We start from the raw sequence: 16,725 nt of genomic DNA on the forward strand, positions 1-16,725 counted from the left end.
ACTACACCCAAAGTAGACAATACACATAAGACATATTATCACCACTGCCTCACCATAGAAGTGATTAAGGCAATTCCCATGTATTCAAAAGGTTGACATAACAGCTGACATGCATAGTGAGATGCACAGATGCCCCCCTCACCAGCTTAAAAAAGGATAAGGTTAGTCAGTTGTGTGGCATGGGTAGTCATCACAGCACATATGCAATCAATGCTCGCAACAAAAAGCCATGCCCTTTTTCTAGCATACTTCATGTTGGTATGTACAACTTGAGATGTCACTATATGACATACATGAACACAGATGTGATTGAGCTATCTAAATATGGGTCAAAGCAAGGTATGTCCCTATGTTTGAGCAGCATTATACCCTTGCCTAGGATGATGCCACTTTATAAAGAACATAAATTCAAAACTTGAAGACTTTCATTACTACATTATACAGTAAGTGAAAGAAGTAGCTGTTTACAAATACAACATTTAGAAACCAGGACTGGAAGGCCACTCTCCTCAGCATAAACATTCAAATAAGACAACTTCCAAACCCCTGACAGAGCAACTATGCTAATAATTTACACAGCTTATCCAGGGATAACCATAAGACATCGTTATTTACATTTGCAAAATTGATATGTATAACTCAGATGTATTTGAACCAATTGTGTATGGTACTGCACACACTAACCCAGTGAAATTTTAAACCTGCTAGTGGACACATTTGTCTGAGAAGTGTCCCCCCTGCCCCCACCAAACCTGCTAAAAGCCATGTGCGCAAAATCACTTCTAAGCTGTGGTATCTACAACGAGAAATATATCAATGACCTCTGCAAGACTAGGAGCACAGTCTCCATTGGACAAGATGGCATTGTGGCTTGTGTTCCTCATGTGCTTCAACAGTGAGATACTCCACTAGACACCATATTCAACCACAATCTGAATAATGCAATTGTCCACACTGAATGGAATACAGTGACGATTTTCCAACTACACTAGGAATGACTGAAAAATAAAACTGTAGTTCCAGACACATAACATTATGCAACCTCTGCTGTAATGTAATGGAAATACTTGGCATGCATCTCAGACACAAGGGCATAGATGACCTCCAAACACTAAATGTGTTCCAATTAGGTGTTCTCAAGGGTAAATTGCAGCTGTAAAACATGATGGAATCTGAAGCTGTGACCAGAGCCATAACCAAAGTCAAAACTGTGCACACATCCTACCGTAACTTGACCTTGGACTTCAACACTGTCCAATATTCTGTGTCAGTGAGAAACCGACGCAGTTGAATAGCAAAAGCTATGTTGTCAGTTTGTCTGCAAATGGGATCACAGACCAACAGCATTCAATCACAGCGCAGCACTTCACCTCCAGCGGCAGACCTCTCTCCTGTATGGTAACTGAAATGTCTTTGCTGTGTCCACTCATGTTTGATATGTATGTCTCAGAATTCCAGAACAAAATAGAGCAGCTGTGGCAAACCATCTTTGTGTCACTAATGACTGCTGACAACGCCATGGTTGCTACATCAACTGCACCAAAATGCATTGGCATACCATGTAGTAATAGTAAATGTTCCTGCTTATTATAAAATAACCAAGACTCCATTATGCCCCACATCTCTAGTGTTAAACCTTGGAATAGATGTTGACTGAAACTGTGTCTACTCTGTGGAGGTAGGCATTCAACATCTTACATCTGCTCAACACCATAACATCAATAGCAAAATATCTTATCCGTTCCCTGTACTCATCCTTCATCTGCTCTATTAATGAATATAATCCTCCCTTTGATATGTATTGTAACAGACAACTGCAGCAACCTGAATGACCTCAGAAATTTTATTATAGACTTTTATACCTCTCACCCTCTAAGAAATGTGGACAAAGTCATGACTAATAGGTGGACAATGACCCACACATAGGTACCACTGTGACATAGTTCCCTTACAAACCTAGAAAGTTGATAGAATAACAACTATTGCTTCACTGTGACATTTCTGAGGGGTCTACAGTCTGAATGTGTGATCTCTGTCATTATTTAATGTCTACAATCTTTAATGTCTTTTCAATAGTTTGTAAGTCAATCACTATGATCTTAACTATGGGACAGAGGTATGAGTAAAACCTCTGGACATTCAGAAAATATCTGTACAGTTGACAAGTATGCAGGCAGTACAGCAATCCAGCCAGCAGGCCTGAGATGACACTTTAGCAAATATGTTGGAATGTATCTCCAGTACTGACATAAATGTATTCTTCTTACCAACTGCAAGTGCATGATAGCTGTGAATTCCTGATGGTCCTGAAAAAATTTAAGGGGAGAGGTTATGGCAACAGCACTGCATTTTACAGTATTACAGGGGGTAATATTTTTAATAATCTTATATCTACAGTAACTGCAATGTTAACAAGAATGTGGCTGACAACCTCTACATGAGCTTAAAAATGCAGCTAACTTAAATATCCCCGCCCAAAAAAAACTGACACACATATAAAACTATATACACTATTACAAGATAAATGCAACGACATTCTACTGCTGATCTAACAAAGCATACCTGGAAGCACCTCCTGAGATGCACGGGTGGCACCCATGTTCACAACATATTGGCTAAGGGATGACTTGGAGCTCTCCTGTGTGGCAATGTTTGCCAGGAATTCCTCAGTGGCGATGAGAAGATGTTCTACTGCAGTCTCACCACCGGTGACCTGACGATCCCAGGCCACATCAGCTGCACACCTCCTTGCTGAATTAATCATATCAATAACTCTGTGTCACACCTGCCTGTATCTGTGATTGTGATATCCCATCAAATTTATATTATGGACCAATTCATCCCACAGGGCTGCACATATGTGCCCTTACTCTGCACAGTAGGACTTGAAGATGCTTCAATGATGAGGTCATTTTCTGCCTTAGAAAATGGGAGTCTACAGTGAATGTGCATATTGTTTACTGAAATACAAACAAATGACAACACATATAAGGATCACATAAGTACAAGTAAACTGTGCACAGATAAAGCAGTAAGGGAAGTCTCTCAATATTCACCACTTGATTACAATTTTAAGATTCAACAGTGGTCAAAAAATAAAAAGGGTGTGGAAACAACAAGGAGAGTAGCAATAGGAACATATTCTTGTTTGTCCATAAGAGATACTCATTTATGCTCACATACCCAACACAACAGTCCATTGTAGTTTGTGGCATAGCAGGAACTCCCCCACCCCCAAAAAAAAAAAAAAAACACAGGCAAAGGAACAATTGTTCTAACCAAACAACAGTGTATTGTTACAACTGCTATCAAATGAACTATTCATGAAACCTGTGTAAATAGCTATCACACAGGATTATACCCTGGCCTACTCTACATCCTCTGTACCTCTAACAGGGCTGGAAAAATGAGGCTATGTCATGAATACAGTTCTAAGAAAAGCTTACTGATTTAATCCACATTACTCCTAAGTATATTCAAACATATGGATCATTTAGGAAACAAAATGGATACATACCTGAAGGAGTACAATATTCTTCTGTTGAAAGATACTGCTCCAAAAAATGTGTAACTGAGTTAGACTCATAAAATAACTCTCATCCACATTGGTTTGCCTAGCTATACATTTGGCTTTTTATAATGGTTTTCATTAGTAATTGATTGTATCTGACCTCGTCTATGCATCAGAAATGCTAATTTCAGCATACGCTGCTGAACTGCATTATAATCAACCAACTCCTTACAGCTACTCTACAAGATATAAGACATCAATGTAGACTCCATGGCCTTTCTTATATGTTGAGTGAGAAAATAGTGGAGTACAGATACAATGTAAACGCAGACAGATTTTTAGTAGCGGCTACTTTTTAAATACACTTGTATGTGCTGCAGGCTGAAGCAGATGCTGCTGCTGCTATCAATAGCCATAGATGGAGAGGGTGAAGACTTTGCAGGCTGACAACACAGTAGAGGAACTGTGGGACCTCTGGCAGCCATGAGGCAGATACAGAGCCAAATGCAGTGAACCCATCCCATTGGAAATTAAGGTATGTGTTGAAGTTATTATGTTAACCACTGGTACCAATAACAGACTAAAAGGGGACATGTCTGGTGGGTCCTAGGTATCATAATCCAGGATCTTCTTACATTCCTGCATGCTATGCTATAACATGGCAGAAAGAACATTTATTTAAACATACGTTTTGCAGAAAGCGTCACAAGTAAGCTACAGTTGTAACATGTATCACACAACTCTTCAGTAATGTGTGCCAAACATCATAGTCATGTAGACATGAGGACAAAACTTGGGGAACAGGGTAGATTGTACATTAACTGTAAGGTCAACCACTCAAACAACTTCCAGGTCATGTGTAATGCCATGGGAATCATCTGGAATGTGTGTGCTGGCAACCCTTGTTTTTAGCATGACTTACATCTGTGTCTGCTTCTCTTACAGTTGTGGTTTTCTGGAATATCACTGGCAAATCATCGAGGACTGAAGTCAGAAAATACTGCCACACATTTGAGTTTCAGACTTCATATTCATCAGAAAACTCATGCTAAAGCATAACCTGTTATTCTATGCACTTTCTAAGTTTGTAATAGTAATATTTAAAAAGTGTTCCTATCTTTAGGTCTTTGTCTCCACATTATTTGTGCCTTTGTCTAGATTTCTTGCTTGAAAAGGTTGAGAGGTATGGTATGGTGCTGGATGACTGTTGATGTTTGTTACAATGGTGTATGTTTGGAACAGAGGCTTAAGGCAGGCATCCTGTGTTTGACATGTGCACTGGATGATGAATTGGATTGTAAAAATATACAGGCATATTTCCCCTGTCGGAACATAGTCTACTTCTGTATGTGATACATTGATGTTATATTCTGCCTATTATCTCCTGTTTTTATCTCAGTATTAAGAACCACAGTTTGCGTGTTGCTGTGTGTAGCAGAAATAGCATCAGCTGTGTGCAGCTGGTTTGCACAATCAGCGGCAGTGCACAAACTGTAGAACTGGACTACACAGGTAACAGATGGTACCCAGGCATCTAAAAATAGTCCTGGAATGTCTTCTATTAATGTTAGTCTGCAGACTGCAAACCCATTAAGTGCCGTTGCACTGCGTGTAACAGTGAGAAACTCAGGATAAATAGCAATGTAGTAGACATTTTCATGTAACTTCTCCTGTGGCTGCAGATGATAGGTGTTAGCCTACAGTTCACAGGGAGTTGGGTTTGGATACAGGGATTACAACATGCATTTTACTAATGTGACCTTGCATTACCTAGCAATGTAATTAAACATACACATGTACTCTTTAATCCTTCTAGTGGCAACAGCTATGAGTGGATAAGGTACGGGGTTCTAATACAACAGACATCTGTCTTTTTCAGTGTTGTTCCCTTCACATTATTGTCACCCTCAATGATAGCAGTTGTCATAATATTTCTTATATCTTCAGGATCTTCCTGATGTATGACACACTAATATTGTCAGTTGTAGGATAATTCCTGTATTGTTTAACTTCTGTTTATCAGTTTCCATCATGCAAACACTTTGCTTGTGTTTGTGCAATGCTAAGCAAAGTGCACCACTGCATGTTCAAATGTTGCAAAATCCAATAGTAGGTGTTCTCAGTATCTCTTATAAGTGGAAGTGGCAGAAAAGGTCGTTATATATTGGTTTTCATTCTGAGATTTTGGTCTCAAAGGTAGGATGTGCAGGAGTCCAAAGTGTTTGTTGGACTCTTAGTGAATGATTACGGTCCCTGGCTGTTGCAGGAGCACTATCATGGATCTGAGTCCAAAACAGATGCATGAAATGGTTTGGCTTGGGATTTGACCAGTGTTACCCATATTCCTCTGTACTGGTGAATAATGTAGGAACCACTTCTGAGACCTCAGGATGAGGAAGAGGGATACCCTTGATCATTGGATCGAGAGATGCAGGAATGAAGGCACTCCACAGGTATACAAGTATCACTTACAGGCATTGCTTGTAAGAGGTAGAAGCTGCATTTCTTCATGATTGGGGCTAATGATGGTATTATGTTGCATTCTGTTTTTTCCTCAGCTAATGCCGATCAGTTAATCACTGTCCAAACCTATGAAGAAAGATTGAGAAGGATGCATGACATAAGTGTTATGCATGCTGCCAAACAGTATTATTATTTTAGCATTAAGTGTAAATACAAAGTTTATTGGGGTACACACTTGTATTACACTGAGTATGCATTCCTCCATTGTAAAGCAGAAATATGCACGGATTAGTATGTTAGGTTAAACAACAGTCCAGTGTTTCAGAGTTACTGGAGTTGTCATTTAGAAAACCACTCTTAAACTATACTTTACTTGTTTAAATTGACATCTATATTACAATGTAAAGTATGACCTATAAACCAGGGACAATAGGAGCAGGCTACAGACTGGCATCATTATAACAGTGAACATGTATCTATAAGGTGTAATAGAAAAGAGTGCTTGCATTATGCTGTATTCAAAAGGAAAAGTACAGAATGACATTACTCACTGCTTGTGAGTTCAAATGTCATATCAGCTCATCACAATACTGCTTTAAGTTGTCATCAATAAAACTACAGCAGTGTTAGGTATTTTTAAGTATAGCCTTAGAAGTACAGACCTTTATACCTGTGGCTCAGTTGGCCTGCTGGTGAATGTAATCAGTGTACATGGAACATACATATGTGCAATATATGCAACCATGACTGTTTGCTGGATGCGATATGATCTGTACTATAGTGTTAGCAACTGAGTATTGTTCACAGTAATAAAGATAGCATGTGCTAGTGTTAAAAGGAAAATGTAACAGAATATAGAACATTACTGGTAGAAAGCTTTGCATAATATCTGTGCAATTACTAACATTATTTCTTATTTTCTTTCACCCCACCCTTTCTCTTTGTTTATTTTTTATGTATTTCTTATTTTTTATTATTTATATTATTATTACTGTATGTATGTAATCATATTTTTATTGTCAGCATTATTTTATTACTTATGTTTTGTTCATTATATTTACTTTTCTATTGTTCTTCCTTTAAAAACATTTTCATTTGTTATTTTTTATCATTGTGTTTGTAATTATGTTATTTATTATTTGTATATTTATTTGTATATTACTTTATTTTTGTTTACATTTTATTAACTGTTATTCTGTTCATTATTTTGTGTTATGTTTTATTTGATTATTGAATTTTATTGTATTTATGTTACTACTACAGCACAGCTGTGTAGACTGGTTCACCATGTTCCACATAACCTCCCTGCAGAGGCTACAGCACCAAGGCCAGCACTTCTGGGATGCAGCCTGGTGGCACACCCCGCACATGCCCCTGCTGTACCCAGGCCCTCAGGTAGTTCTGCCCCAGACAATAGGCCTGTGGTTCCGTCTGGGCGCAGCGACAGAGGGGGTGATTTTGTCACATGAGTGGAGCTGCCAGGTCTGGTGCTTAGATTGTGTGCCGCACAATTGGTGCATGCCTATGCCACACTGCTCACCATTGTTATCCTGAATAATAAAAGGACATGCAAACATCAGACACTGTGGCCATCAGTGCAGTGAGGTGACAGTGATGACAGTCCAGTGGGTGAGGACTCGAGTCTCACTTTCATCAAACATGATGCCCATAGGTTCGGGATCCCCGACCTTCACCTCTACCATGGTGTTCACCCCCCTCTTGTGTCCTTTACCAACCCTGTGTCTAGAATTGTATGTCTTGTCTGTCAGCAAATGCTTCCTCACCTTCCCAGCCTGCCTGCCTCAGACTTGCTTATATCCCTTCCCCAACATTCCATTCTCTCCTTAATTAAAAAAGGGCACCTAGCCCAATAAAAAATGTTGTCCCATACATAGCTCTTCATTTCACACATGTTCTCTTGAGACACTTAATATGATTCAATTGGCTTCACAATACTATTAAGTTGTTATCACCCCTCTCTCTGGAGGTGACAGTCTAAATCCATCTATTAAACTTTACATGTGTATAGGTGTTAGTCTTTTTTTTTTTTAATTGCAAATTTTATTATCTTGTGCACCATGTACAGCCAGGATAAACATATGCAAGAAGGAAAAATACAGTGCTGGTTACACATATAATTTAAATAGCAACAATAACTATTAACACCTATACTCTAAGACAACTAACTATTTGCAATATCTACAGCAGTGTTTCTGGGATAAAACTAGAAAAGTGAGAAAACAGAATATATGAGTACAGTCTTTCTACATCCTTAATAAGATGCAAAAGCATTAATTTGTGACTATTATATGAGTATGGGCTTTACTCAATCCTAACTATCATGAAGTATTATTTCGTAAGATGAGCTGCATCGTTGTCAAGTATCCAAGAAATGCTTGAATAGTAACTTCCAATATTTCTGATAATAATTTAATTTCTTTAGATTTGTTATAATTAGTCTTTGAGAGGATATATAAGTTATGGCCATATTTCTAAACCCTTTCCATGAAAGTGTGGTGTGATGTGATCTAACCAATTTTTGGTTATATAGAGTTTGATTAGTGAGCAAGCAGTAATTAGCATATGCAATTCCATTCTGGATAGTTTAGAACCAATAATGTGGAGAATGGTTACTTCCCATGATAATGTTGATTTATTATACCCCATCTTTTCTAGACGTACTTTGAAAGATCCCCATAGATTCTGTGAATACTTAAAAAATGATAAAATATGAGGAACGTCTGCTTGGGGGTATGAGCAGCAAGTATATGAAGGAGATGTTTTGGGATCAGATTTGTTCAGAAACGTAGGGGTGTAGTATACATTGTTGTTGATCATTAGTTGTGTATAGACCATTTTTTTAAAAGTTGATAGTCGAGTTAATTACTTTGAGTTTCTGTTCTTTTGATAGAGTACTTCCTGTAGTGTCCCAATAGTTTGCATATAGTAATGAATTATCATATTTGATAGCAATAATAAGTTTATATGTTTTGGAAAGTGTTTTCTTCCTGCTAGATAAGTTTTCGAGAATATCTAGTAGCCTATTTACATCCATTTCATTAATAGCTATGTTACAGATTAAGGATGAAATTGTCTCCCTAATCTGTCTTAGAATGATGAAGTATTTTTATTAACTTTTAATGCTTCACACAGCTCCTGCAGAGTTTCCTCTTTATGTTTGTAGAAATCCCATACAGTGCATTCCTTAATTAAAGGAAAGTCCATTAGGTTTAATACTTTGTTATTAATCTTTATATTTGGGTTTGAGTGGATCGGTTGAAGAAGTGGTAAGGCTTTATCTAGACTTAAGGATTTTATTAACTCTTGGAAACTCTTGATTTTGTTGTTTTATAATACTATTTATTTTGATGTTTCTAATATTTGCTGGGGTTAAGAAGGGAATGGATTTCGGGTTTACCTTATTTGTAAGAACATGCTGATGCCAGATCCTAAGCCAAGTCTGAGACCAAGGTTCACTGTCAAGTGAGAAATTTGAGATTAATACTAGCCTAACTGCACATTTAATTTTATGGTATAGCTGAAAATCAGGTAGACTCAGGCCTCCTTTTTCTTTGGGCTATATTAGCTTAAAGTAGGATATTCTAACAGATTTGGGGTACCAGATGAATTTACCAAATTCCTTGCTTATTTTTTTGAAAAAAGTAGTCTGGGATGGTTGAAAATGATGAATTAAAATGAAATAGCAATTTAGGTAAAATATTCTTTCTGATTATTGCTGCTTTAGACAACGTGAATAATTTAAGTTGCCTCCATCTGAATAAATCCTGTGTGATGCTATTCCACATTTTATTCAGATTATTTTTCAGCATAGATATACAATTGTGATCATAAGATATCCCTTAGTATTTAATATAGGTTCATAGGTGTGTACTAGGCTAATGGCCCGGATCCTTTACAAGCCTAGCCCATAGGATTACCCTGGCATCGTGCCACCTGACCTTAGTTCCCAGTGTCTCTGTCGACTAAAGCCACTGGAGTGATCCCTTGGGTGAATTTCCTATTTCTCATCCACTCTTCAAGATTTCTCTTAAAGAGAGCCAGTGAGGTGCTCTGCTTGCTATGTTGTCAAAGTCTGTTCCATAAGATAAGTAGTCTCTGGGTTATGAACCTGTCCCTCCAGCATGTTCTGTTGATTGTGGTAATGAAGTTGAGGTCTCTGAAGCATGTGATGTGGAGGGATTGGGATTTCTTTAGATGTAGTATTTCTAACAGAGCTGGGTCAGACATGGCTTTGTAAGTCAAACAGAAATCGCCTCTAAGTAGGCGATATGAGACAGAGAATAGTTGGAGATTTTTTAGTCTGTCCATATAGGACAAATGTTTAAGGCCTAGGATCCACTTTGTGAGGTACTTTTGTGGCCTCTCCAGTTGATGCAGGTGTTTAATAAGGTACATGCCAAATTGGGCATTGTACTCAATGACTGGCCTAATGAGAGAAGAGTAGAGGGAGTCAATGACCTCTATCTTTCTGGATGCAAAACCCTTAGTAATGCAAGGACTTTCTGACCCCAGTGGCAATGTGGTGCTCAAAAGAGAGGTTGCTGTCAACCTGTGTTCCCAGATCTCTTATAACACATTCTGTCTTCAGTGGACTACCAGCAATGTGGTAATTCATGGGAAAAGGGTTTTTCCCAAAGGGGATGACGACGCATTTTTGGCATTGAGCCTAAGGCCATGGTTCTGACACCAGTCGTTGGTCTCAGTGAGGCCTTTCTGTTGGATGTCAACATCACTCGAGGAATTAATAATAGCTCCAAACGTGCAATTGTCTGCAAACTTTGTCAACCAGCGTCCCTTTGTGATAGCCTGGACTTCAGAGAAGTAGATATCAAACAGGAGAGGACCCAGGATCAAACCCTGTGGGACTCCACTTGTGACTGGTCGTCAGTCTGACTTGGAGTCAGCTATTTTCAAACTGCGGGTTCTACCTGTGAGCCAGTTTGCAATCTACCTAGTGATATAGGGGTTGATGCCTAGCTTAGTGATTTTTTCTATGATTCCTGAGTGGGGAATGGTATCAAAGGCCTTGACCAGATCATGATAGGGCGTATGAACCACCTTGCCTTCATTCATAGCTCTGGTGACTGACTCAAAGAGGTTGACCAAGTTGAGCATACATGATCTACCCTACACAAAACCAAACTGTGTGGGATCCAGTGTTTGGAGACTCTCCATATCCTTGTTTATTAGTTCCATGATGATGCATTCCATAGCTTTGCATATTAGACTCATCAGGCTAATGGGGCGATAGTTCCCAGGGTCTGTAGTCACTCCTCCTTTGTGGAGAAGGATGATTGTAGCAGTGCGCCATTCAGTAGGGACAAAGCCTAAGGTGAGACTGTGATTGAACAGGGCACACAGGTGAGGTGCCAGTTCACTATATAGTTCATGGAGACCACAGCCAGGGATATTGTCAGGTCCCATAGAAGCTGTATTCTTGACTTTGGATAGTGCTGTTTTAACCTGTGCTGCAGTAATACTGGGAGCCTGGCAATCTATTGGTATTGTGACTGGTCCCTTGATGGGGAGAGGGGTAAAGCTGGCACTGAATCTGTTGGCCAGTATGTTGGTAATATCTGTTGGCTCAGTATAGGAGGTACCATTGTGCAGTAGCTCAGAGCAAATCTTGGTATTGCCATGGAGATTCTTTACATAACTATAGAAGGCCTTGTGGTTGTCTTTACTATCTGCTGCAATTCTGTTTTCATAGCTAGCTTTAGAGGATTTGATGAGGGATCTCAACTTTTTGTTGAGGCTGATAAGGGAGTTTTTACAGTCTTGGGACTTCACCTTATTCCGCATCAGTTTCCTCCTTTTGTTGTAGAGTTTGTTTATGGCAGAGGACCACCAGATTGGCTTCCTTTTTTTGGAGTAGAGTGTCTTGGTTCTTTTGGATAAGGTGAGATCCAAGCATTTGTGTATGTGTTCATACAGTGCATTGGTGTATGATTCAGCAGTCATGCAACTGATCTCCATTTGAATGGGTACCATGAAGTTAGCCACTTCTGTTTTTAGGAGCCCAGAGTTAGCTTTGGAGACATTTTTATGGTGGTTACCTTTGCAGGGGGGTGGGATGGGATGGGAGGGATGTGGATGTCCAAGATGATTAGTTTGTGGTTGGATCTAACCAGAGAGGAGTTGGATATTGGTGCAGAGCAATGGTCACCCATGTTAGTAATGACCAGGTCAAGGATGTTTCTACCTCTAGTGGGGTTAAGAACGAGCTGGTCCAGGGCACTGGAATTAAAGAATTCCAGGAAACGATGGACAACTGTACTGGTACAGGAGTAGTTTTCCCAGTTAATGGAGGGGTAGTTGAAGTCTCCCAGTATGAGAGTGTTAGGTTGGACCCTAATATTCTCCAGGGTGCTTAGGAACATGGAGTGTGAGTCTTGAGACATGGTTAGGAACCTATAGCTATGACCTGAATCGCTGTCTTAAACAATGCTAGCTGCACCTGAAGTATCTCATATGCATTATGTTGGGCTACCAGTCTGTAGGTGTGCTTATCCTTTATGAATATGGAAAAACTACCACCTTTTGGAGCTTTGGTCCAAGTTCCGGGACCAATAGATGTGGAATGAGTTATAACCTGGTAGTGCAGGGGTGCTTTCTGCTGCCTTTAACCAGGTCTCTGTTACGGCACAAATGTTGATGTTTTCCATTTTAAGGAGTGTTTCGAGTGAGTGCATTTTGAGATTTAGACTTCTAGCATTGAGCAGCATGACCCTCAGATTGCATTTGTTTGTAGCTGTTATGGTGGTAATTTGGTCTTTGGAACACCGCCTAAAAATGGCACTATAGGAACGGAAAGAGCTTTGGTCAGTATCTGGAAGCCCGGGGGTGAGAACTGCAGGCCATCTGTAGCAAAGCATCGAGGTTTGTCAATCATGTCATCACAGACAAACAGATACTGGATCCTCTTAGAATGATACCAGACACTTAGCCAATTGTTGAAATCAATCATTTTCTGCTTGTACTGTGGTATCATTCTGGGTGATGGTAGGATGCTGCTCAGGGATAGGATCATACCCGCCTGGGCTACATAATCCGAGTGCTCCTCCATGTCTCTTCATGTAGTCCAGGGAGGTAAATTTCAGGTCATTCACACTTACATGTACAATGACAGAGTCATATTTGTACGTGTTGTTGAGGGACCTGAGTGCATGCATTATGTGGCAGATCCTGGCACCTGACAGGCAGCCGACTCTTACTTTCTCCTTATTCAATCTAGTGAGTGGGACATCAGTGTGCCTCACTATCGAGTCGCCTATGACTAGCGTGTTGGGCATGCTGTTTTGCCTTAGGGGATTTGGTTGAGTGGCACGCTGTTTAGGAGAGTTATGTGTCTCGTGATTAGTGTTGTGTTGTAGTGGTCGAGTGCATTTCTGCCTTGGTGATCTCTGCTGTTTGGGTAGATTTTTATTGAGAGCCTCTATGAAGGTGGGTGTGCGGTTTGTGTTTTTATGTGAAGGCAGTACTGGTGTGTGTTCTGGTGGGCTATGTGCTCCATGTGGTGTGTTGCCAGTGTTGACCTTCTCCTCTTGACCAGCTATTCTGGTCTTGGCTGGAGAGTGCTTAGTTTCAAATTTGGATATATAAGTGCATCTCTCACAAGTCTGAGTGTTGGGAGGTAAGAGGAGAGGGTTGTCAGTGTACATGAGGCAGTTGCTGTATTGTCTCAGGATGCCTAAGTTCACCAGGTGAATAAGATAAAGCACAGGGCACTGATCTTTAGACATACCTGGAGGGGTGGGCATTAATAATAAATATTGGAGCTATTTTCTTGTAGAACATTTAGTGCTAGTAGCACTTTTGTGTGCTACAATAATTGCTATAAGAAGTCTGGTAAAGTGCTAGACTAATAAGCTAGTAAACGTGCAGGAGAGGAGAGAACTAGTAGAACTAAGGGAAAAATAGAAGAGCAGTCTTTGGCACTGCTCAGAAGCTTACAAACAATCATGGGTACAGCAAATCTGTATCTGGACTAGACTAGTTACAGGAAAGGCAGGAAACAAGTGTAAACGTGGGGCTTTTAATCCAGAAAGTTGAAAGAGATGAAAAAACTTCCCAAACAGCCAATAAACTACAATTTCTGGGCCAGAAACCACTCCTCTTGTGGTAGATAGACTACCTAGTGCTTACCACTCCCACTGATAAGGTAGAAGGCTTCACTCCAACACAGAAAGGCTTGGTGGGCTCAGAAGCTTACATACAGTCCTGGATACAGCAAATCTGTATCTGGACTAGACTAGTTACAGGAAAGGTGGGAAAAGCGCAAACGCGGCCTTTTAAACCAGAAAGTTGAAAGAGATGGAAAAACTGCACAAACAGCCAATATACTACAACTTCTGGGCCAGAAACCATTCCTCTTGTGGTAGATAGGCTACCCAGTGCTTACCACTCCCTCTAATAAGCTAGAAGGCTTCCCTCCAACACAGAAAGGCTTGGGGGGCTCAGAAGCTTACAAACAATCCTGCATACAGCAAATCTGTATCTGGACTAGACTAGGTACAGAAAAGGCAGGAAACAAGTTTAGAATTTAGAGTGTTTTTTTTATAGAAAAGCAGCAAAAGCACTAAAAACAATTCAAGTGCAGTGCAAGTTAGCACAATTGAGTGTGTAGCAGTATTAAAGCAAATACAGTTTAAATAAATGTGGGGGAGTCTGGGAAGTAGATTTCCTTGTGATTTAAGGGATTAATTAAGGGAAAAATATGAGATTTAGTGTGGTTAATTTGGTAATTCGAAGCTTTCTAGTATTCATTTATTGATTTTACAATTTTCTTAAGATCAGTATTTGGGAATTCAAAATAGATGTTCAGATCGTCCACAAATGCAGACAGCATTACTTTAGAATTTAAGATTCTAGGAATTGAGTGAAATGTTCTTTGTGAGATGTGAAGAAAGAGTGGCTCAATATATAGGTTAAAAAGAAGCAGGGAAAGTAGGCAACCCTGTCTTGTGCCACTCACTATTTTAATGGGACTTGATAGAGTTCTATTAATGTATAGATATGTGTGACAATTATTGTATAAGATTTCTTTTAAGTTAATAAAGTCTTTAGCAAAGTTAAAATGTGAAAGCGATGAGAGTAGGAAGTTCCAACTTACTCTGTCAAACACCTTACAAGCATCTAGGACTAATGCGTATCTAGGATTTCTATATTTTTTAGTAAGTTGGATCATGGAGTCCAGAGTTAATGCATTATCTTATGCATGTCTCTTAGACATGAATCCAGATTGTTCTGTAGATATAACTGAGGGCATAATTTTCTTGAGTCTTTCAGCAAGCAACATTGCTAGAATTTTGATGTCTACGTTAATTAGGGATATTGGTCTATAGTTATGAGCATTGGCATTGTCAATGCTACTTTTGGGAATGAAAATTGTTTTTGAATTATTTAAATATAAATCAGTTAACCCATTACTTCTAATGAAGTTAAACAATTTCATAAGTATGGATGAAAGTTTATGGTTAAATTTCTTGTAGAAGTCTGTTGTATATCTGTCAGGACCAGGTGCTTTGCCTATTTTTAATTTTTTAATGACCTCAGCTATTTCCTGTAGTTCAAAAGGGGGCTGTCAGGTGATTTACTTGGTTGTTTTTGATTGTTGGAAACTTAAGGTTTCCTAAGAATTCTTCAGTCTCAGAGATAGGGGTCTGATGGTCCTTCATGCCATAAATTTCTGTGTAGATTTGTTTAAATACCTTTATTATTTGTTGGTCAGTTTTGAATATTTTGTCTTGATATTGTAGAAAGGTAATCTTTGAAGCTTTCTGTTTACTGTTTATTATTCTCAGAAGCATTCTAGACGGAGCCTGCTCCCATTCCGAATATCTAGCTACAAATTTTTGTTCTTGAAGGGTGTAGTTTTGCTGATGTAATTCAAATAATTCTTTCTGAGATTTACTTATCTGATTCTCAACATCAGGACAGTGTGTTATTAGAAGTTTCATCTCTAGTTCTTTGAGTTCAGGAATTAACCTACTTTCCTTTTCTTTCCCCAGTTTCTTAAAATAAGAGGCTTTATGAATTAAAATGCCTTTGAGTGACGTCTTACAAGCTGCCCATTGGACATTGTATGGAATATCTATGGATGTTAGATTGTTATCTAGTTCTGTTAGAATGTCTGATATCTCTCTTATCACTTCTGGTTTAAAGAGTAAATTATTATTTAAGGGCCAATTGCTTGTATTATTATTATTTGAGGATTTAGCTGTCCAGTTTATTTTAAGCGTAATCATTGAGTGGTCTGAAAAAAATCTGGGCTCAGTGGAATACTTTATTTCTCCTCTCGCTAATGACTCAGAAATTAAGAAGAAATCTAGCCTAGACCAGGAGTTTTAACATTTAGAAAAATATGTATAGTGGTTATTTTTCTCTAGATTTTTACCAAAAGATATTGGATCAAGTTGGTAGAAGTCCGAAATGAGTTCAGCTAGGGCTATTGAAGCTTGGAGGTTGTATGAGTTTGCTTTACTAGTATGGTCTATCATAGGGTATATGAGTACATTCCAATCTCCCCCTAATATGAGGTAATGATCTGGGTATTTACAGAGCAGGCTGTGAATTTCCAAAATGAAATCCTGCTGCTTTGAGCATGGGCTATATACATTAATGAATAGAATTGGTTTTGGCATTTTGGGGTTCACTCTTGTGAAGTACACCAGCTGCCATTTGTATTGGAATTGAACTCTATGATAAAATCCTGGAATGATTTTTTAATT

This window comes from Protopterus annectens, chromosome 5.part0 (genome assembly GCF_019279795.1).
Source record: "Protopterus annectens isolate FY-2018-M chromosome 5.part0, PAN1.0, whole genome shotgun sequence".
Taxonomy (NCBI): Eukaryota; Metazoa; Chordata; order Ceratodontiformes; family Protopteridae; genus Protopterus; species Protopterus annectens.